This window comes from Pantherophis guttatus, chromosome 6 (assembly GCF_059756535.1).
Source record: "Pantherophis guttatus breed Tessera chromosome 6, ASM5975653v1, whole genome shotgun sequence".
NCBI classification, from domain to species: domain Eukaryota; kingdom Metazoa; phylum Chordata; class Lepidosauria; order Squamata; family Colubridae; genus Pantherophis; species Pantherophis guttatus.
The window spans coordinates 56,136,556-56,161,838 of NC_142068.1; the positions used below are offsets into that span (position 1 = coordinate 56,136,556).

General features: G+C 37.4%; 1 long non-coding RNA gene across 1 annotated transcript in view; it reads right to left on the bottom strand.

The window, feature by feature from the left end:
- The window catches only part of LOC132709451 (uncharacterized), a 66,206-nt gene extending 41,557 nt beyond the window's left edge, over positions 1-24,649 (bottom strand). The window contains exon 1 of the long non-coding RNA XR_015728666.1: positions 24,589-24,649. This is a non-coding gene — a long non-coding RNA (uncharacterized LOC132709451). The remainder of the gene's footprint in view (positions 1-24,588) is intronic.
- Positions 24,650-25,283: the final 634 nt, after the last annotated feature.

Below are 25,283 nucleotides of genomic sequence, written 5' to 3' on the forward strand. Positions count from 1 at the left end.
AGATATATAAATAGTTAGGGTATCTATTCATAACCCTATCAGGCCTCCTGCAGTGTGCAAATAGATCCCCATAACTCTTCAGAGTTCAATATGAGGAAATTCTCTATGATTACTAGATAATGCATATTTAGATTATTCTTTAGTGTATGGAAGATTTTAGACTCTTTTCCCATTCTGTTGAATTCTGATTTTTAAAATTATTTCTTATATTAGTAATCATAGTTTTGGAATGTATTCCTTATTTCATATACCACTGTTTCCTGGCATGTTTCTTATCTTTGAAATACTTGAGTTTAATATTCAATTCAGAACAAGGTTAGATACTATTTTTGTAAATATATACATGATCATTTGGCCCAGGTATGCTGTGAGAACCAAGGTACCTTTTTTATTTTATTTATTTTATTTTATCAAATTTATATACCGCCCTACTCCCAAAGGACTCAGGGTGGTGAACAGCCAAAAAATAAAACACATAAATTACAAAATTTAAAAGACAGTATAAAACCACATTAGATAATTTGGCCCGGGACAAATTAAACCTCCCCCCCAATATTTAAGACAAATTTACAATTTAAAAAATTAAAAAGGGAAAAGTTAGGCCCGGCCAGCCTGTTGAAATAAAAAAGTCTCGAGGGCGCCTTGGAAGGTGCGTAGATCGGGGATCTTCTGTATCTTTTTGTCCCTTCAAGTTCCTTGATTGTTACCTTTGGAAAGACACATCCTTATAGGAATGGCCTTTTGACTAGCTGGTCTTCAATGCTAGGTCAGTTGCTAGTAAAACATCAATTAACTGAGATTTAATACCACATGAAAGCATTGGACGTGCATTTGTCATAGAACTGATAAAAGAGAAGGGAGTTCATTTCCCTCAGTTCAGTAACCATGGTTCAAGGCTAGGCACAGAAAATAAGGAAATAAGGGGGAATTCCATCTTGCCAACCAAACATTCCATCTGTCACTCTGCCAATTCATGATGTCTCACTTGGGTAACCAGGACAACATAAAGATGTAGAGATGTAATATTTCTTCTCAAGAGGCAAATCTCAGTTTATCACTGAAATTATAAACTAGATGGGACTTCAGCACAAGTGAATTTCTAAGGACAGTTGTGATTGGAATGAGGCTCTTCTGCAACAGAATGAAAATGACAGCATACATTTATTTCTTTGTCTCCCACTGTGAGTGTGGAGAGTCTGTGCTTACTCCCTCTTACTCCTATTATCCATGATAAGAGTTGTCCCCAGCTATGCTGGCTGGAAAATTCTGGGAGTTGAAGTACACAAGTCTTAAAACTGCCAAGTGTGAAGACCTCTAGTGTATACCATCTTCCTAAATGAGGCAATACTAATAATACCTCCCTGGAGGAATCTTACTTTGACCTGGAGATCTATACATATATACAGTAGGCAGTTTCAAACATTCCTTTTCTGTGAAAAGTGACTGAAAAAATGATGGCTTCAAGCTTAAGGCACCAGGCTAGAAACCAGGAAACTGTGAGTTCTACTCCAATTTTAGGCATGAAAAATTGTCTGGGTAACTTTGGACAAGTCACTCTCTTAGACCAACTCACCTCACATGATTGTTGTGAAGAAAATAGGAGAAGGAAGGTGTATTAGGCATGTTTGTTGCCTTTAGTTATTTATAAAAATAATAAAGGTAACAATAAATAATAAAGAAAAAAGAAAAAAGAAACAGCTTTGGTTGCATGGGTGAGTGACCTACATTGATAATTAAATGTATGGAGAAAGCACCTTGTATATTATGCTTGTATATTTTGGTGGCTTTTGATATCTTCACTCATGATAACTTCCTAGGAAACCCAGCAGCACTGAATTTTGGAGACAGTATTTAACAATGTTTTTAGTCTTCCCTGTAAGGCCATAATAGAAAAATGTCTTAGTGCCTTCTGCTTGATGTCTATGATGCCTAAAGGATTCTACAGAGTTCCATCTTTTTGGCTACGTATATAACATCTACATAAAATGACTGGAGAAAAGCTTTACAGTGGGGTGCAATCAGTACACCAATTAATTGTACAGATCAGTACATAAGTGCATATTTCCATTTTTACCAACCATCCACATCAAGGAAGGAATGAGTATTCTTAAATTCAATAATGAAGTGGATGGAAAATAACATTTTCATGAAATTATATTGACACAGGAGGTCACAGGTGTTGTTAGTAAATAAACCCTGGAATCAGGATCTCAGATACTCCATTTTGGACAGAATTGTACTTCTCCTGAAAGAGCAAGTTCATAGTCTCAATGTACCTTGAACTTCCGCTAGCCCTATTTTGTAGGTTGTGGCTATGGTGAGGGGTGTATTTGCATAATTATACTTAGTTAACCGGCTTTGTCCCTTACTGACATTGTTTTTTCAACACTGTGGACACAGTTCACAGAGCATGTGTCTATTGATGAAAAAAAATCCTGAATAGATTTAATTTGTTTATTATGCTTCCTATCTTGCATTTGTCCTAGTGGCACATAGGTTTATCTGCTCCCAACAACATTTAGTCCTACTTACAATAAGGGCCTCTGTGGTCTGATAGGTTTATCATTTTTTAAACATTATCCGTGATTGATTATTATCACACAGCAAAGGACTGCAAAATCCTGACCAAAAGCAGAAAATATTCAGCTTGTCACTTGGCTCACCTAAGGCTAATGAAAATCAGTATGTGCAACAGCTTCAAATAATTATATGACTACACCACCTTTCCCCATAACATCAAGTAGCTTTCATTTAGACCCATCCATTCTCCTACTCTTACTTTAACTTTACAACATACATTATTTTATATCTCTAAATTTTCATCCCAGAATGCTTCATTGCACATCTATGTTTCAAATTAAAAGTACTGTAAATAGAAATTATCTGACATATTTTACATTCTGTCATGAATTAAATGAATTCTCTTTCCTAATCTAAATTCTTTACCCGTGAAAGCATATTTAAAAAAACACATGAACATTTTCTTTCTGTAATTTTTTTTTAAAAAAAGAATGTACATTGTGACTAGCTTGTATTGAAATCAACAGATAACTTCCTGTGTCTTAATCTTCCAGTGGGAAGAAGGAATGCTAATTTGTTTGCACTGACCCATAACTTTGCTGGCAGAATCTAAAGTTACCATAATGACCCTCAAGCATAGACAAAAAAGACAGCTTTTTCTTTTGCTACAAATCATTTCATTAATCCACATTATTAAAAAGCATATAATCATCCAAACACAACAACTCTTAAACGATGTAGTTTCCAGTAGGTTCCACGTTTGTATGGACTCCATCCCCAGATTCCATCATATACTTTTCATCCCCCAAAACATGTTATTTTTGTACATTTTTTCTCCTGTGTGTGTGTGTGCATGCACATGTGCATGCATGCACACACATAGATACACACACACACACACACACACACACACACAGAGGAGCCTCTCCCTTTCCTTCCAAGTCATGATTTAGTGCTTCTTTCAATAGCATGATTTCTGTTCTTTTCAGAAGATGGGCACCATAAATCATGCTGTGATCCAGCAGCAATAAAGCATTAATTTCCTGGTTGCAAATGAATGCAGTGCATAATATCCTTTTGCCATGCTGACCCAGGGCTATTAGTCCTGCTGCTCTGCCAGCTGGATACTCCTCTGAACAGAAGATAAGATACTGAAAGATTTTGCCTGGTTCATGAAAACATTCTCCACTGTCACTCATAGGATGCTGTCTACTTCCTATACTAATTCCTTCTCCAGCACTATCAGTTTAGTATCACCGCTAACCTCTCTCTCACGCCAGGTTATTGCCTCTGTGCAAATATAGGAAGGTTAGAGTTAGAAATATGTGCATCATTTCCAATTTACCATTGATAAGAAAATAAGAAAAAATCCTGCAAGATGTATTTATGGCTGTCTGTCAAGCAAATATCCAGAATACTGCAGCCCAGGGACACTAAAATGATGCATGGATAGCGGCAAGTGCTCAAGACAGCAATAAACACATCCTGCACTGATACTTGAACTAATATAGATCTCCTGAGATCCACTGGCAGTGACAGTGCTCACAACACATTATCATATTTAGTTTTATCATCTACTAGAAAGGTTGTAACTTAAGTCGTGGACAGCTCATTTTACTATTTTTATTTCCTGAAACATAAATATGCTGTCCCAATTAAACTATTTATTTGACTGGTAAGATAAAGGGCATAAGATCCTTAAGTAACCTTTCTTATCCTTCAGGATAGAGTTAAAATGTGCAATAAATAACAATTAAGTTCATTATCAGGTTTTTAATTGTTGTAGCATACTGTTTTGAAGGGCTGAGACTCAAAAGAAACATTGGATCAAAACTTTCCATCATAATTGCCACCTAGGAAGCTGTAATTCAGTAATTTCTGGATGACAACATCTTGCCATTCCTTAGCTATTGAAAAGAATATAACAAAGGGAAAATTATTAATATCCTTCAACAGCTAGAGACACTAACTCTTATTCAGCACATTTGCTCTGGTCTTTGGCTGTAATAAACATTGACTTGACTACTCAGCATATTTATGTGACACGTAACTTTTAACAAAGTAACTTTCCAACAATTTGCTTGGTTTCCTTTCAAAATCAGGGACAAACAGCTCATCCTTTGCTGTATTAATTATGTAATATGAATAATGATATGCTCTATTGTAAGTCTTCAATCAGGTATTTATATTAGATGACTACATTTGGTCATTCTTAGAATGGGAGATGACTATACTGTATATGTGTCCACATTTTCAATGCTTCACAATTTATCCTACTCTCCTCATTTGGTAGTAGTACACTTGTACAAATTATACAAATCTGCATGATAGTATTTATCTCCATTGTATATCCAATTTATATTAGTGGTAATTCAAGATAATCTGCAAGGTGGATCTACCAATTGATAGATCTGCAAGGTGGATCTACCTATCGAGACAGCAACTGTTTACTAGAGGTAATGCAAAGTGCTTCCATTAGGCATCTTTTCCCATCAATAAATCAGTGCATGTTTCTGTGAAATGAAACAGCTCATTGAGATGGATCATCTGAAATCCATATATACCTTCCAAGCAATTCTATTTCCCCTATTCCGTACTATCAACTAAGAATGTTCATACAAATAACCAGCATTCCCCAACTACTGCAAGGCTTTGTATACCTGGATATTATTAACTTCATTAACATTATTGCAGGCTATTTTACAGGTCAGTGGCACAGCTGCACTAACCAAGTAAACGGCTCCTGCCATGCATTCTTGCCAGCTTGTCTTTAAGCCATCTTCTCTTGATTGAGAAACTTTGGCAACTTTCAAGCTATTCATTCTGGACTGCAGCTTACCATCTGTTCTCATATCCGCACAGAAGACATATAAGTGACCTTAAATGTATGTGCATTTGTTTGTGTTTATGTGAATATAGAGGAGCACGGTGGCTCAGCAGTTAAAGACTGGAAAGCTGACAGCCTGGCTTCAAGACCTGAGCACTGTGCAATGGGGTGAGCTCCCATTATTTGCCCCAGCTCCTGCCCACCTAACAATTTGAAAGCATGAAAATGAGAATAGATAAATAGGTACCACTTCGGTGGGAAGGTAACAGCATTCCTTGTACCTTTTGCCTATAGTCATGCTGGCCACATGACCATGGGAATGTCTTCAGACAGTGCTGGCTCCCTTGGCTATGAAACTGAGATGAGAGTCATACATGACTGGAGAGAGGAAACTTTTACTTTTACCTTTATGTACCAGTGGTGGGTTGCTACCAGTTCACCCCATTTCATACGAACCGGTAGTAGTGGTGGCAGGAGGCTCCACCCACCTGCCTGGACATAATCAAATACACTCTCCGCATGTGCAAAAGTGGCGCGCATGAGTGAACCAGTAGCAAAGGTAAGTGAAACCCACCACTGTTATGTACATATAACACAGATATAGATTAAAGCATCAAATGCATACATGTGCAATCACAGCAAGCACTGCTGGCTTGTTTACAAAGGTTGATTAAAATAGACTGAGGGTTGCATATGTCTTCAATGCTACACGTTACCATCCCAATGACTTCAAACCCTTCACATACCCAATGTCATCTTGCTATGTTTAGGGCTGTAACTTTTTCCCAGCTAGTAAGGCCACACTGCATGTTGAAATTGTACTTCAGCAATCTGGAAGGCTTTGGGTTATAGAAGGCCATTTTAATACATTTGTCAGCTCAGCATGAGACAATAACAGCATAAATCCCTACTGCAAACCTGTCCTTACATGGTGATGGAAAAGTGCCAAAATCTTCTAAAATCCGAGGCCCATGAATATGGGTTATCCATTTCTGTCTCAACAGATCATTTACTTGCATACAAGTCTGTAAATGTTTCTGTATCTGTAGGAATGAGTGGAGATGCCCCATTCTTATTTACCTCACTGAATTATTGCCAACATGTGACTCACATCTAGACCAGATTTTTTTTCATTAGTCGACATGCAATCTACACTGACTGGAAACACCTTTCTATCACTTTTTGGCTCCAATAAGTTTGTAAGGCAAAGCCAACATTGTTTATACATTTTTGTATTCTCTATTCTATTTCTATTCTGTTCCCCATCAGCAATATTCACACTTTCCGCAAATAGCATGAAAAAGGCTCTGAGGTGCACAATTCTCACTTGTGAAAATCTTCTAGCTTTGAACTAATGAAAAGAATCTTCTATAGCCACTGTGAACTTATTCAATAAAAGCAAGGAAGCAATTAACAAGACGGAGTGGTATTTTTTTTTAACTCAAATGTAAATTTAAAAAAAACAAACTCCCATATTTGACTTTCAGGTTAATAGGCCATGACCTGAAGTTTGGATGGCATGGATATTTATAGTATGATAATGTTAAAACTGATGTAGATTTTAAAAATCACTTTATAAGATATGCCATATTGAGAATGTGGACTAAATATACAAGACTGTGCTTGAAAACACCTACTTTTTTCATTAAAAAAACAATGTGCAAAGACAAATGGTTAACATGCCAGGAATCATTGGGAAATCATCAAGGAGAATATAAAATTAAATCAAGAGAGCAACATTAGTTGCAGAAGAATCTAATTGTCAGTGGTTTTGCCAATTACCAAAAAAATTCAGAATGGATAAAAAGACTTACGGTATGAAGCAAAGTGGGTCAGAATTTGCAGTATAATTGTGTACTGATCATGAACATGTAAAATAATTGCTAAAATGCATAAATAATAATAATAAATAATAAACAGAATGTATAAATATTTTTTTTTGAAGTTTGAAACAAAAAGAACAAGTTAAATAAAGTGGGCTATGAATTGTGGCTACAATATACAAATGGATCAGTAGGAAAACATGTGGTAAAAAAGACTGAAATTTACCTCACGTTATAAACTTAAAGAGAACGTTCATCATATGTATATTGGTATGTGACACCAATGAAATTGTCTAGTGTTTATCATGGCAGTTCAAATGTATTTTTGAAATATGAATAACATGAAGGGACATCTTATCATGCTTGGTAGACATGTAAACCACCCCTCAAATGGATTCAAATACATACTTTGATATTAAATAGCAATAGGACTTAGACTTATATACAGCTTTACAGTGCTTTACAGCCCACTCTAAGCAGTTTACAGAGTCAGCATATTGCCCCTAACAATCTGGGTCCTCAATTTACTCACCTCGGAAGGATGGAAGGTTGAATCAACCTTGAACCGGTGAGATTTGAACTGCCAAATTGCAGGCAGCTGGCATTCAGCAGAAGTAGCCTGCAGTATTGCACTCTAACCAGTGCGTCACCATGGCTCATTATTAAGATTAAGATTCTATTGAAGCCAGAACTTTTCCTTTAGTATTGGTTAAACAGTTAGAAGATGGAAAATGCAATGGAAGATTATTTTAGTATAAATTTACTGCAATGAAATTATTATATGCAGAAAAATGGAAAGATTCAGCATTTAGCCACTAAGGCAGAAGGGGGTTAAAATATAATTATATTTAAAAATGATATAAAGATTATTGGAATTCACTTTTTTATACTTTTCTTTATATTTTTCTCTTTCTACTTTCTTCTACTTTTTTCTTATTGCATTTTTAACTTTTCCTGTTATTTCTCTTTTTTTGTTTTCTCTGTTCTGTTAATTCTGTTGCTGTTATAAATTTCAATAAAAATTTATATGGATACAGATATACTATAGAGATATGCTATAGATATAAATATATACATTTCTCCTATCTTTTAGTACTTATTCCTTCCTCCACACATTGCAGTTTCAAATGATTGTACAAAAATTAACTGGCTAATTAGGCCAATGATGAGCTTCCTTTTTAAAATGTATTCTGTGTTTTTTAAAACATATATTAATATGTCATTCTTTGTCACTGCTCTTTGTTCTAAAATATTACACACTGGAAAGGGCACATCTGAAATGAGTTTGCCTTCAACATTTTGTGTGCATTTTTGAGGAATAGCGGGGAATTATTATCTAAAGGGGGGAAAGACTAATCATACTTTGTCCATACATTGAGGTGGCTAATAGAAATTTAGTAGAAATGCCAGTAATGTCACACTAACTGACATTAGATTGATCTGAACTCCAAAATATCTGGAGGGGACAAGATTATTGAAGATCAATTTCACTGGCTCTTACCTTGCATGATTTCACCTTTACAAGAAACATTGGGGTCATCTCAAAATTCGCTATGCATTATCTATTAGGAATAATATAATTAAGAAACACTAGTTCAAGTACTAATTGTTAGCAACAGACACCATAAATCCTTTAATTGTATGCGTGTTGCAAGGAATTGGGAGATATTCAATCTGATAGATGATGGTAAAGATAAAAAGTGAAGGAGTCTCTGTGGGTTTTATTCCACTAGTCATTGCCAATTATAGGGGGCAGTGCTCATCTTTGTGTCAAGGGTATATAGACAGTGTCGTCCAAAGATTTTTCCTCGGTCATGTGTCACTGAAGTGGTTCCTATTTATCTACTCGCATTTGCGTGCTTTTGAACTGCTAGGTTGACAGCAGCTGGGATGTGGAAGGAAGCTCACCCTGTCGCATGGCCTTCGAACCTGGGCTGCTGACAGTGATGCCAGCAAGCCCAGCATCTTAATGACTTGTCATCAAAAGATTAACTACTTAAGGGAGGAAGCAAAAATACACCAAAGCAGGATACAGAAAAAGCTACATTTTTTTCTGGAGAAGAATGGATAGTATAAATGGATTGCTATAAATATATATAGCAATCTGCTATATATATTTGAATACCATGCTTAAATAGATTAGAACACACCTTGAGGTTCTGATATAGCTCATTCTGACTAGAAACTGGCCGTAATGCAACCACCTTTCCCTACTCCCCTTTGAACCTGCCCTGTGCCACAAACCTCTTTTGGGCATTGAACGTGGCACATTGTGTAGTAATTAACATGTTCCTTGTGCCTCTACCACCATCGCAGTTTTCCACTCATGGATTACATGTTAATCATGTAAACTACCCAAAACGTTTGGAAGGATGTTTTATAAATTTAAGGAAAAGAAAAAAGAAATGTGAAATTTAATCTATACCTTTTGTCTTCCCAGAAAATAGCTAGAAAAACCCGTTTTCATCTTTTATACCAATACTTTCATATTAATAGTTAAGCATTAGAAGTATTCATAAAAAATCATTCAGGGTTAAAAAATGCTACTATGTCAGGATATATCTTAAAAAACAATTACTCTCCAAAGTAGCCCAAAATTAGGACAGGCCTAATATCTTGAATGACCTCTGTCCCTCTTGGGGCAGATGGAATTAGGATGGTTTTGTGTGAATATTCGTATATCATGGTTCCTTTTATTAATGAGCTGCAGAGATAAAAATTTAAATAGGAATGAATAAAACTAAGGTCATTATAGCAAATCATCAGAAAGTTTTACTGAAAAGGAAAAGAAATAAAATCTCTCCATTCTTCTGAGATACTGAATGGTGTTTCAAGGAGAAATATTAATTGTGTTTGTAGAATAGCCTCTGGGCATCCAAATCACTTGAGTATGCCTTCAGGGAAAGGCGGAGTTAATTAAATTATCTTATATTTAGCATTAATTTTCTTCCAGGCTTGTCAGGTAGCAGACAACAAGCCTAGGCTTGAGTGACTGTGAACACTGGCTCTGTGCAAAGATCTGAGCCTCTTCCTACCAGGAGAAGAGTCAAACGAGGCTGCATTATTGCCCTTTATTATTCATTTGTATAACAATTCCACCACCAATTTTCTGAGAAAACCCATCACCCGTCAAACCTTGCTGTCAGGAAAATAACGATGCTATTCCATGCTGCCTTTATTTGACTACAAACCTCAATACGGCTAAAGAGGGCCTTTCATTCTTTATTCGTCTTCTTGCATCACACAAAATGGTTATGATGTTCTTAAAAAGGCCTTCAAATCTGAACTGGGTTGTCAGTTGGCACAAACTGGACCAGGCACCTTGTCTGTGGAGATCGTCGGTCATCCAGATCAGGGGTCTCCAATGTTGGCAACTTTAAGCTTGGCGGACTTCTGGGAGTTGAAGTCCGCCAGGCTTAAAGTTGCCAAGGTTGGAGATTCCTGATCCAGATCATAGTTGTCTCAAAAGTACTTTTTTAAAAGGCAACTGGACTGTTTTTTCCCTTAGGAAGAAGATGTTTCACTTCTCATCCAAGAAGCTTCATTAGTTCAGAACCAAATCATATGTGAAATATTTAGTTAGATAAATATATTAGAACTTTTACTATTTTTGGATTACTGAACTCTCAGAAGTCATTCAGTTACTTTGACAGGCAATTTTAATAAAGAATGTAATAAAGTGTTTTACTTTACTTTACTTTTATTTGATTTATATACCACCCTACTCCCGAAGGACTCAGGGCGGTGAACAGCCAACAATAAAATACATATATACAAAATTTAAAAAGCAGAAATAAAATCGAATTAAATAGTTTGGCCCAGACAAATTAAAACTCCAATCAATTTAAAACAAATTTAAACTTTGAGTATTAAAAATATTAAAAAATATTAAAATTATTAAAATTCTTTAAAAAGAGGGAGAAAGTTAGGCCAGGCCCGCCTGGTGAAATAAAAAGGTCTTTAGAGCACGGCGGAAGGTGAGCAGATCCGGGATCCTCCATATCTCCAGGGGGAGCTCGTTCCAGATAGTAGGTGCCCCCACAGAGAAGGCTCTCCCCCTGGGGGCCGCCAGTCGACATTGTTTGGCCGACGGCACCCGGAGGAGCCCCTCTCTATGAGAGCGTACCAGCCGGTGGAGGCTATTGGTGGTAGTAGGCAGTCCCACAAGTACCCAGGTCTTGAGCCATGGAGCGCTTTAAAGGTGGTAACCAAAACCTTGAAGTGCACCCGAAAGACCACCGGGAGCCAGTGCAGGTCGCACAGGAGGGGTGTTACATGGGAGTGCCATGTCGCTCCCATTACCACCCGCGTGGCCGCACTCTGCACCAGTTGGACCTTCGGGTGCTCCTCGAGGGGAGCCCCATGTAGAGAGCATTACAATAGTCCAGGTGGGAGGAAACGAGGGCATGAGCGACTGTGCGTAAGGAGTCCTGATCCAGAAAGGGATGCAACTGGCGAATCAGGCGAACCTGATAAAAAATCCTCCCGGTCACGGACGTTAAGTGCTCTTCTAAAGACAGCCGTGAATCCAGGAGGACGCCCAAGTTGTGCGCCCTCTCTGTGGGGGCCAATGATTCGCCCCCAATAGTCAGTGATGGCACCAACTGACTATATCAGGACATCGGAAACCACAGCCACTCGGTCTTGGATGGGTTGAGCCTGAGCCTATTCCTCCCCATCCAGATCTGCACGGCCTCCAGGCAGCGGGACATCACTTCAAGGGTATCGTTGGGGTGGTCTGGGGTGGAGATGTACAGCTGGGTGTCATAAGCGTACTGGTGGTACTTCACCCCAAAACCACGGATGATCTCGCCCAGCGGCTTCACATAAATGTTGAACAGGAGAGGTGAGAGGACCGACCCTTGCGGCACCCCGCATATGAGGGGCCTCGGGGTCAATCTCTGCCCCCCTGTCAACACAGACTGCAGTCAGAGAGAAAGGAGAAGAACCACTGCAACACAGTGTCTCCCGTCCTTAACTCTTCCAACCGGTGCAGCATGATACCATAGTCGATGGTATCAAAAGCCGCTGAGAGATCTAACAGGACAAGGACAGAGGAGCACCCCATGTCCCGAGCCCTCCAGAGATCATCTACCAATGCGACCAATGCCGTTTCTGTGCTGTACCCAGACCTGAAGCCCGACTGGAACGGATCCAGATACGTCGCTTCATCCAGGTGCTGGGGGAACTGTTGTGCAACCACACTCTCCACAACCTTTGCCACAAAGCGAAGGTTGGAGACCAGACGATTTACCAACATTGCCGGGTCCAGGGAAGGTTTCTTGAGGAGACACCTCACCACACCTCTTTCAAGGTGGCGGGAAAGTCACCCTCACCCAACGAAGCATTTATAATTCCCTGGAGCCAGCCTCGTGTCACTTCCCGAAGGGTGAGCACTAACCAGGAAGGACACGGGTCCAATAAACAAGTGGTCGCGTTCAGTCTGCCCAGAATCCTGTCCACGTCCTCAGGGGTCACAGGATCAAACTCATCCCAGATAACATTCTCAAGACCTGCCCCAGTCCCTCCCCCTGAGACTACCCATTCGGAGTCCAGAACTTCCTGAATTTGAGTGATTTTGTCATACAGATACTGAACAAAATCCTCGGCTCTACCCTCCAAGGGGTCTTCCTGCGCTTCCTGGTGGAGCAGGGAGCAGGTCACCCTAAACAGGGTGGCCGGGTGATTATCTGATGACGCAATAAGAGCAGCAAAATAACTACATTTCACTGCATTTATCGCCACTAGGTAATTCCTAATATGAGATCTTACCAGTGTCCGGTCTGATTCAGAAAGACCGGCCCTCCAACTACTCTCTAGGCATCTTTTCCGGCGCTTCAACTCCCTCAGCTCCTCAATGAACCAAGGAGCCAAATGAGATCAGCGCCAGGTCAGAAGCCACAAAGGCACGACCCGATCCAGAGCTCCAGCGGCCACCCTATCCCAGGTGGCCACTAGGTCTCCAGTCGAGACGTGTGCTAGAGCTTCCGGAAATGGCCCAAACTCCATCTTTTATCAGGAGTCTGTGGTTTTCACTAACTATTTTAGTGGTTCCATTTTTAAATTTTTAGTATATTAAAATAAAGATATAGTAAAACAGTATTTTGGTGCATTAAATCATTTTTGTACAGTATGCATTATATAGAGAGATATAAATTATAATCTTTTGTTCTAGAAAGTCAATCTGAAAAAATGTGTTTTGGTAGTTTATGAATCATATAAAATGAGTATTCAGCAGAGAACTTGGTCTTGGAAGCTTTCTTGTGACAAATATATAAATAGCAGGCACCTTAATTTTTTCTCCACTTTTTCAATTATGAAAGAACATTTGTATTTTTAAGCTGATCTTCTGCCTATGAAAATAGAGGAGGGCTTACCTTTAACTAGCTTATGTGCTTTGCTTTGATTACCCATCAATATCTATAGTATTTACAGTATATAACACTAGCTATTTTCATTCTATTATTAAGGCTCTAGTATGGTTAAGTGGCAAGAAAAGGAGTTAACCTTAAAGGTTAATGTTAGTGTGTGGTGTTATAGACAAACATATGTAGAGACTGGCCAAGATAACTACATATGCCTAAAACGAAGGAAGTGGAAATTTATTATGATTATATTATATAGCTAATCATAAATAATATTTTAAAAAATGCTCTGGGTACATGTTCAATTTTTCAAAAGAAAACCAAGCTTGCTTCTTTTTAAAAAAAAAAAAAAAAAACCCAATTTGAGGAAAAGCCCTAGCAGAAGAGAGCTTGCTTGATGGGAAAATAAAAAAATGGGAATGGGAAATAAGTGAAATCCTGGACACCAAGTTTGTTTGTTGTTTGTTCACTTATAAAATAAATAATTTAAAGCATTTGTTAAACACTTATAATTGCTAGTCCTGCTGGACTTCTTCAGTGCCTGGAACTTTTTACAACCTAAATTCTATCTCACTAATCTCTAACAATCTCTCTCTCACACACAAACACACATGCAAACAGACAAACATGGCAACGAGTATACAGAATGCAAGAAAGATGTTTCTGTGACCCTCTGTCCTTTAGAAAATCTTTATCATTTCTCAGGAGCAAGGGACGCTTTACATTTTAGATTTTCTTTTAAATGTTTTTGTAAAATAAGCCTCTTAGAAAAGATAAGTTTCAGATGATTATTAAGATTAAGAATATCAAATAAGCATAACTGAACTTTTCTTTTAAAAAGAGGTCTTTGCAGAAGTAATCAAAAACCCTCAAATGTCCTTCCTTCCTTCCTTCCTTCCTTCCTTCCTTCCTTCCTTCCTTCCTCCCTCCCTCCCTCCCTCCCTCCCTCCCTACCTCCCTCCCTCCCTCCCTCCCTTGTCATTCTGTCATTTCTATTAAATTATAGTTTCATGTTGTTAATTATGATACCCAAGTTTTATACAACTTGGTGTCCTCTAGATTTAATTCCATAATTCGTCCCAAATCTCATCATTGGACAATATTTGAATAACTCCTGGTTGGAGTGAGCTACAGGAAATATAGAGAACCCTACACACTTTTTGGCACATCCTATTATTAATTCCACTGTAAGTAACACACCGTGTATGGATACATCTATGGAGAGCATTGCATTGCAGCCCATATGACCCTGTGGATGGGAAATCAAGAATGATTTCCTACTTCACATCTTCCCTGATCCTGACTGTAGCTGGTGAAGAGAAAGAAAGGATTTCCATTTAGTTGGCATACAACCAGGAAACGATTTCTTTTATCTCCTTGCTCAGGAATCCCTACTGAAGGTCAAAAGAGAGAAAATGATAGCCAGAACCATGCAATCAAAGCACCATCCTTTTTTGGCTGGCATCAACACACATGAATCAAGGCAAGGTTTCATGGCTGCAATTATTATCCCTGTTTATGAATAACCCAAAAAAAATAAAATAAGATTTTGCTCTTTCCATATCATTTTGTGATCTAGAAAGTGTGTTGTTCCAGCTGAGTAAATTATATCTATGATTCTATTTTGAATGACTTGCATAATTAGATGGAGAGGATGCACAGTTAATCCATTTAAAAGTATAAAGAAACCCATTTAATGAATATTATGGTCCTATTAGACTTAGAAACATCCAATCCTTTTGTTGAATAAAAGTTCAATGAGATTAACTTCTTTTAGTTGGTTTTAAAGAATAATCAAACATGTCCTACTCTGATAGCATACTACTATTTCTTAGTGCATGAATTCTGCATACCAATATCTTCAGTATAGGAGTATAAGATTGAAACTGGATGACATTAGATTTCAGTTAAATAATTAGAAATTAAAGAGGATCACTACTACTTTCCTTGCTTACTATAGTACGATAAGACTGCTGAACTACTTGAACTTGTAATTATATAACTGAAATGTTAATCTTCTGGTTTGCTATTCCATTTGACTCCATTAACTATTTTCTTAGAATTGTCAAGTTTACTCCTTGACACAAAGACACTTCCATTGGGAGACTTATTATTTTATCACATCAGGTTTGACCATAAATACAGTAATGAAATTTTGTTGCCCAGTCTTTTATTACAAAAACAGTTAATAGGATCAGTCTAATATTTAAATAAAGAATCTGGGGCGGAAAGTGCAAATGACTGATATTTCAATGCTAAATAAATATTTAAATATTTTTACAGTTTCACCACATTTTTACAAATAAAATAGTAACTATAACTGTCAATATTTAAATACAGCATTGTCTAAATTGCATAAATATTCATAAATGTATGGTAGAAAGTATTTATCCTCCACTAAAAAAGACAGTAGTTCTGGCCACAATTTTTCAAGCCTAACTTTTTTTTCACCAAACACTATAATACATGCTTTAGCTTCAGCTAATGAGATATTCAATATACATATTTGGCCTCATTTTTGTTTATTTGTTTATAATGTTATCTGTGAATACAAGTCACAAGACCAAATGAATCTAATTAGACTTCATTGGTCCAAGTAGAAACTCTCTTGAACCAGGGTCCCTAAATGTTAGCTTCCTCCTAATGACCACATCCAAAATCTGTTCAAAGTATCTATTAAAAGCACTTATTTTAACGAGAACACAGAACTATGGCATCACCCTGAGTGCAAAACTAATCCTTAAGGAGGAATTTCATCATTCTCCAAGAATGGTTCTGGCTTGTATCTTCAACAGGAAGATGCATTCCACCTGGCCACTATAAAACTCTTGCTTTGTTGATGTAGTATCCTCTGTAATTCAAAGTCACGGAGATGCTGGTTGATTCAGTAATTATTATGTACACTGCTACAGAATATTTATATTTCAGCCAACTTCAGTGATAATGTATTTTTTTTTTAATTTGATTTATATGCCGCCCTTCTCCGGAGACTCAGGGCGGCTTACAATGCGTTAAGCAATAGGCTTCATACTTTTGTATATTTATACAAAGTCAGCTTATTGCCCCCACAAACTGGGTCCTCATTTCACCTACCTTAGAAAGGATGGAAGGCTGAGTCAACCTTGAGCCTTGGAAAGATTCGAACCAGCAGTAAATTGCAGGCAGCTGTGTTAATAACAGGGTGCTTAAACCACTGTACTATCAAGGCTCTCCCTTGACAAATCTCTTTGGTCCACAGAAGGATATCCATAATTGAGAAATGGATAAAATTATGTGCAGTTACAACAACCAAGAAGCAGATAGATATCATGCTTTTAGCTCCAGGTATCATGTAGTATCAGTTCAATCAATTCAGTGTGAAAATGTTCAACCAATGTATTATATCCATGTAGTGAAAATTTGTTTTCATTATTTTTTTTTTCCTACCATTCTTTTTCAGTTTGGGAGTAGAGTGGTTTTGTTATTGTTGTTTGAGAAAAATGCTCAAATTAAAATTAAAAAATACAAATTCTTTAAGTTGGGGATAGCTTCTTCCACTTATGTCCGTAATGAGGTTCTCTGAGGAATGTGTGTGTAGCTACCAACATGTTCAATGCACAATCATCTTTCTGGACATTGACCACCATATTTTGATTACATTCTATGGGAGGTCTTCATGTAGGAGGGAGAGAATCGTTTTGTTTTTTTCAGAACTAAGACCAACAAAGAGGACTGTGCAATAGGAAAGCCTAAGAGAACAACAGTATGCTCACACAGTTTGCAACAATAACAAAAAAAATGATTTATCATTTTTAGAATGTCAACATAATTTCTAAACCATGCTGAAAATAAGGTTGAAAAAGCAGAGTTCACAAGGAAAAATAATTATGTAGGACTAATCCTACAGAAATGTAAAATCCACAAATAAATGATGCCTTTGGAAAATTTGGCAGACAGAGAAGATAGTAAGAAATGATCCTAATAAATTCATGTGATCCTCGTTCAAATATAGCCTAAAGATTTTCAAAATACAACTGAAAAAAATCCCCAGATATTCCTAAATCAACTGTTTCAATATGGGGAGATGCTTCATTTGATCACTCCACAGACCCATAAATAAAGGCATTCAGTGAATCTATTTTAAATCCACATTTCTCTCTCAACTGTCCTGGAAAAAAAAAACACACACAGAGAGAGAGAGAGAGGCATAACCTGCAAAGCAAAGCTTCTTAAATTTGTAGTAGCACTTGCAGATCAATATATCTTGATGTGGTTTATAGAGACCGCTTAGATACAGTATCATAAGAGAACAGCTTGGGAAAGGCTCTTCGTAACCATTAAAGATAAAGCTATGGGAACAGGCTAAAACTCTGCCAGGAGAATATAAAGCTGTAAGATTAGTAGAAGATAAATTCTTATTGCTTAGGAGCATGCCCTGCTCTAGTGCTTCTGGAGGAGGACAGAAAAGTTATTAGATATGAAATTAATTCCATAGTACCTAGAATTCCACTGTTATAGGCTGGATAACCTAATCACTTTATCCTTACTCCCTAACACATTAATCCACCTCCTAATTCTTTACCTAATTAGAGAGAAATTTGGAGCAATGCTGGTCAGGAAGGTAAGGATTAGGGTTAAGCAAACACTTGTATTTGAAACCCACTGCCTCCCTTAGTCAGTGTGAAAGATCCTTTAAGAAACTCCCACCCTAGCTAATCCATGACCCACAGCAGGGAGGAGTGTTAACAATTTAGTTTAAAACTCACACTCTCTGACAAATGCATTTTTTTTAAAAAAAAAAAACAGATTTGCTTCTTTGATTTATAGGTATTAGTTGTTTTTCCAAGGCCCATTAATGACTCTTCATCATGTACTTGCAAGGAGCATTAAGCAAGAAAAGTTGTTCCCAGCTCTGTATTATTCAAAGGCAATTTACACTAATTATTGGAGTCCATGGTGTTGCCCATATTAGCAGAATGATCAATCCCAGCAGGCTAAAAATACTTTTAAAACGCTGGGGTTTTGTCAAGGTACAAAAGAAGGGCTTTCACTGAAGTGTGATTTTTTTCACACTTTAAATCTCAAATGTTTGTAATGTTCAAAGATGAGCTTGTTTGAAGACAGAGCTTTATTTACTGATGCTATAATGTATCACATGAAAAAAGGTTTAAATAAAATATAAAAAATATAACCTGTATATTTTAAATAGTGCTTTTAAAATTTACATCCAATTCAAGATTTGTTTTAAAAGATTATTTAATAGCTTCAAAAATCAGAAATATTTGTGAAGCTTTCTTGTTAAAAAGTTTTTCTAAGATCTACTTAACTGGTCAACTATATTTTAAAATAACTGATATATAAGTCAAAACAGAAAAGGCTCTTTATTGTAAATCTTACCCTTGTTTTACCAGGCTCCAAACATAAAATAGGAGGAAAAAGGAATATTAGATATTTTCACCACCTTGAGTTGTTTATAATAATAATATAGGTGGAATATAAAATAAATAAATAAATAATAAAACCTTTCTATTTCAATGTATATCCTACTATAATATGGTCTAATGAGATTTGTTAAATTATTCAAAGGTAAAATCTTTGAAGCTAGAACATATTTGTGCAAATAAATTAGAATTTGTACCTTGTAGGTGATATTGCAATTGATTGCACGTTAGCAGGGAGAAGAAAAAAAACTGTTGTGAAAGATACAACATTAAAATATTCAAGGATATTATTTCCAGGATCAGTGGGAACTAGTGTCCTGATATAATTTATAGATATTTAAAAATATTTATTTTACATTTATATTGTAGTTGCACCCATTTCTAAATAGGTATCTATTTCTTCATCTACTTAGAGCTCAAGTGTCAAATTCGTGGGGTCACGTTGCCATCACATGACATTTCATGACGTTTTTCCCTTCATGGAGCTAGGGTGGGCATGGCCTGCATATGATGCATCCGGCCCGCGGGCCACCATTTTGACACCCCTGATCTAGACAATAAATTAGAGAAGTTCAAGATTCATCGTCAATTTTTACAGGGAGAAGACCAGGGAATGTAAATACGAGTCACTTTTCAAAATGAGATGGACAGCATATAAAATGAATGAATGAATGAATGAATGAATGAATGAATGAATGAATGAATGAACAATTATTTTTTATACTGTTCGGGGGGGAGGGTGTCTTTGTGACAACAAAGGGTAGTAAGATGTTGTTTTTAGAAAGTTATAAACAGACTCAGGGTCCAGGGGGATTTGAAATAAGATTTTAAATTAATTATAAGAATCTTTCCCATGGAAAACAACTTAAAAATGATAGGATTGGCGTTTAAAGATTGAACACTAGAAGGAACCAGAAGAAACTGAAGCTTACAATTCAAGAAGTACATTTAAATTCATCTAACTCTTATAAATCAAACTACTTTAATATTAGATGTATTGAAGGATATTTGTGAGAAAATGGACGCAGAAGTTAATTTTAAGAATATCTGCTATTATAAACAGATCGTATGCAAATGATGTTATTGAAGAAGAGCATTGAAGAAAAAGGAAGAAAGAAGAGAAAGGGAGAAAGGGAGGAAAATATTAAGAAGTGGAATTCTGGAGAGCTTAAAAGAAAATAGCTAAAAGGAGAAGAAAAAAAAGATGGTAGAAAGGGAATTAAAGCATTAACATGTTGATTTAATCCACATTGTATATATTTGATCATTTGAAGGGGGGGGGGACTTGAAATGCTGATTAGTTCTTATGAAGAAAAGCTTTTCTTGCAGTTACTGCAAAGCTAACTGGTACAATTACTATCTTCTTGAAAAGCTATAAAGTAAAAAGAACAGGTTACAATTTTGCAACCATTTACTCTATCCCCACCTGATAATAAGCATTTAGACTGGGGGGTGGGGGGGAGGGTTAGAGAGAAGCATTACTCAAACTGTCTACAAACAGGAATATGGAACTTGATGAGAAAGATCAGGGAAAAGAGAGATTGGGGAGAACAAGAGTTCCTGCATTATCCACAAGCTTTGCAGAGCTTCTGTGTTGAAAATGAAATGATTACCTCTTTTGTTATTCTATTTCCAGCATATATCACAGCTGAGCCAGGAATAAATTATCTGAGCCAAAATGATAACACTGGTGCAAAGCTTCTAGAGCAGAATAAACATCTTATGTCAAAGGACTTCAGTCAAGACTAAATTATGTTCAATTAAGTTCATGCTTTACTTTCTGCCTCCTCACATTCTCCCCTTTCAAGAAGTTGCAAACTGAAGTAATGATAGTTGCAAGGCTATGGCCTTGAGGTCATTCTGCTCCAAATATGGTTCTAAATCTAATATCAGAATATAAATTGAATAAATAAATTGAAAAGCAGCTTAATTAATTGCATAGCGTTCTAGATGTTTTCCTTAAATCGTTTTAGAAAATTCACATAAACAGACTCCATAATTAAGAAATCTTCGTTTGATTGAAACAGACATAAAGAAATTAATGCGTAAGGGGTTTGCAATCATCAACAGAAGTGTGACGCATTTGTTTTCTCATAATTCATATTTCAACACATGAAATGTTAGAGTTGAACTTAAAAGATGCATGATGTTTAAGCCTTTTTTAAATAAAATGAATAAACTTCTTTGTCTCTATGGTTGGACTGCAAGCCCCATCCTAATAATTATCAGAAAGTGTGGATCTATAGTCTAACTATTTAGGAAATTAGGGACACAATATTCATTTACTTTACTAAAGCAGTGTGTGAAAATGGTCATTTTACTCTTATTTTTAATATTAATATTGTAGACAATAGTCATATTTAAGGTATTAAAACCACCATCATCTAGCTCAGGGGTATCAAACTCAAGGCCCAGAGGAGGATCTGGCACACGGAGTGCTTAGATCTGACCCGCGGAGTATCCCTGGAAACAGCAAAGGACCGGTTTGCAGTGCCTCTGGCAGAAAAAATGGAGCTTGGAAGGGTGATGCGTAGCCCTACCAAACTCATTTATTTTATTTATTTATTTATTTATTTATTTATTTATTTATTTATTTATTTATTTATTTATTATTCATATTTCTATGCTGCCCACTCTCCGACGACTCTGGGTGGCTTACAACAAAGACAGTATACTAAATAGCACATTGCCCCCAACAAACTGGGTCCTCATTTTACCCACCTCGGAAGGATGGAAGGCTGAGTCAACCTTGAGCCGGTGAGATTTGATCCGCTGATCTCCTGAACTAGCAGTCAGCTGAGGTAGCTGCAGTACTGCACTCTAACCACTGCGCCACCTCGGCTCAGCTGCGATGGCCTCCTGCAACTCTCTGCCAGTGAAAACAGAGCTTGGTTTTCACTGGCAGAGTGCTTGAGCTACCACAGGTGCCTCTGACATGAGTGATGTCAAGCTAGCCATGCCCCTCTGGCCACGCCCACCTGCCCCCCCAAGGTCAAACACAACCCTGATGCGGCCCTCAATGAAATCGAGTTTGACATTCCTGGACTAGTTGTAGCAACACTATTACAGGTAGGCCTCAATTTATAACACTTCATTTAGTGACCATTTCAAAGTTACAACGGCAGTGAAAAAAGTGACTTGTGACTGTTTTTTACACTTATAACAGTTGCAGCATCCCCACAGTCACATGATCAGAATTCAGATGCTTGGCAACTGGTTCATATTTATGATGGTTGCAGTGTCCCAGGGTCACCTTTTGCAACCTTCTGACAAAGTCAACAGGGAAGTCAGATTCACTTAACAACTGTGTTACTAACTTAACAACTGCACTGATTTATTTAACAGTGCAAAAAAAAAGTCATAAAATGGGCAAAATTCACTCAGCAATTGTCTCACTTAGCAACAAAAGTTTTGGGCTCAATTGTGGTCAAAGGTCAAGGACTACCTGTACATCCAGTAGATTTTTAGCTCTACCAGTTGGCTGATCAAGAGTCACCTGATTGGATCTTTACACTACATTAGGTTGTTCCCATCACTATTTCAAAAAATGAAGATCTACTAACCTTCAGCATGCAGTCCCTAAACATCCGTCACATCTTGTGTTCTGGTAATAATTGGGAGAGTCTTAGAAGGAGCAGAGAATATTTTTCTAATGAAGAATTAAAATAACATTATGTAAAAGCCTCTGCAAATCTTCTGAAATATAAAAGACAAATAACAAATGAGTGGGAGCAGTGGTGAAATCCAAATTTTTTTAGTACCATTCTGTGAGCGTGGCTTGGTGGGCGTGGCATGGCTTGGTGGGCGTGGCAGGGGAAGGATATTGCAAAATCTCCATTCCCACCCCACTTGGGGCCAGCCAGAGGTGGTATTTGCCGGTTCTCCGAACTACTCATAATTTCCACTACCGGTTCTCCAGAACCTGTCAGAACCTGCTGGATTTCACCCTTGGGTGGGAGTTACTTCACCAAATGCAAAATGACAGCATCCCAAATCCTGGGCTGGTATCTTTGAAGCAGGTAAGAAAAAAGAAGTACTTATCAGAATTGATTTTCTATGACACATATTAGAAATAGATAGTGGGTTCCTGGAAGTAGAACACAATGTAATGGAATGCATGTATTTACACTGAACACAATGTAATGGAATGCATGGATGACCTTGAGGAAAGGGAAGAAGAGAACTGCCTAGGAAGCAGAAATCAGACATGGGAGGCAGGAGCTCCCAGTTGCTTAATGGTCAGAGAAAAAAAAAACCTAAGGAAATACCATCTTAATAGAAGTTAAAAGTGGAGATGGGAAGTTTATACCTTCACACTTGGCCAGATTCTGTTAATATCGTAGCCTAAAGTAGATTCATTTCATCTAGCCATGTTTCCTGTCTGGTTAACCCAGGAAGGCCAACACACCGCAACCTCACATTTATGGAACTATGTCTCAAACTAAGCTATAAGCCTTGTAACATATATGCCGAGTTTAGAAACGTTCCCCCTAACTGCTTCAGACTTTTTGATGAAGGATGTAAAGACAACCGGCGCGAAAAGGATTCAGTGTTTTAAACTAAAGAAGGGAACTCTGCTTATGAATGAAAAAATAGGCCACATCAAGACATAATCTGTGTATGTGTAGCCAGGGTTGGAATTCAGAATAGTGTTTTGCTTGCCATTTGGATCACATAGCAGCTGTGCATTATGCATTGTATGTAATGCTGTTGGCACTGTTCTTGTTCTAATTAATACAAGTCAGACTTCATCAGTATGATGGGGAGGGGCACCAAATTTCTACCACCACTTGAAAAAAAATCCCCACCCCAATTCAGAGAGGGAGGGAGGGAGAAATAGATCTTCCCACAATTGTCTATGCTATGCCCAATGCCAACTCATCTGCATAATATAAGAAAAACCAAATATGCAAACAGATGTTTCTCTCATTAAAATAGTATATGCAAATACTCTGGATTGGAGTGGTAATGTTGTTTTAGGGTTGAGAGGTCACTGGGGGTAATTAAAGGTTAATCCAGTTTTCTGTTCACAGGGTGTAAAACATGAGTGGCTGTGAAGAGAAATTGTCACTTAACCTTCAATTCATTACCAACAGGCACATGGATTTCCACTGAAATAACATAAACATATATGCATTTATCCATTACCCACTGTCTAGGCAGGGTGCATCTCACTGGAGATAGCTCAAAATGATTTGTTGTTATGAATCTAGTTAAGTAGGTGCTGGGATGCATTAATTAGACAAACTGGAATTTGATCAGAAATTCTCAGACCCCAATCTAATGTTGTAATCACATTAAATATGTTTCAATTGCTTTGAGATCTTGTCAAATGTTAATAGAAAAGTGTCTGAAATGGTTGCAGAACCATCCCCTTTTCAAAGATAATTAAAATTCTAGCATTTCAGGTGCTGGGCAGTGGCAAGCATCTGAAAGTTGAAGGCAAACATGAGCCAGCAGGCAGCAAATCAGCACTTTGGCTTGGAGCGCCCTGCCAGACAGATTGAAAGCAGCAAACAGGTTAACACTTTGAACTGAGTTCATCTCTGCCAGAAGAAGGTTCCCCCCCACACACACACACTTTTTGCACCCAGGAGGAAATAAAGCGATAACTGTTTGGCACTGCAATCTACCTTTGCTGCTTCTTCTTCTTCAGTCAGGGTGGGGGAGGTGGAAGCGAGGCAACGTAAACATCCATCAGTCCTTCTGGAAGTGGGAACAGTTTCATAGAGACAAGGAGACAAAGTTTATGATTTGTTGGAAATACGGGTTTGGCTGCATATCTGGCAGTCACCTCTTTAGCACCACTGGCTTTGCAAGTTGTTTTCTTGAGTCAGAAATCACTAAACCCTATCCCATTCTCATGATAAGGGGTCCATAAACAGCATACAAATACTATTGTTAAATAAGTGATGAGTTCAACATGGGAAAGGTGCATGAAAGCCAAAAGGTCACACAAAACAGATCACTGTATATTGAAACAATCAGCCTTGTTTGTATTAATGATTTATTTCCTAAATGATAAAAGATACTTGCAGTAGATCAGAAAATCAAAATGTATTTCTAGGCATGCCAAATGAAAGCATTCATTATTTCATTGCAGTATACCAAGAAGGCAATGTTTGATCATTGAACGTTATAACCCATTAACCTACCATCTGAACTGGTTTTTTGGAGGGTAAGCTAAGAATTTAGTGTGTGTGTGTGTACCTATACATTATTGACTTTATCATCTTATTATGATTATTCTGGCCTTATTGTTTATGGCAGGGGTAAAAAAAAAAAGTGGGATAATTGTAACATAGTTATAATGGAAGAAGTTGATAGA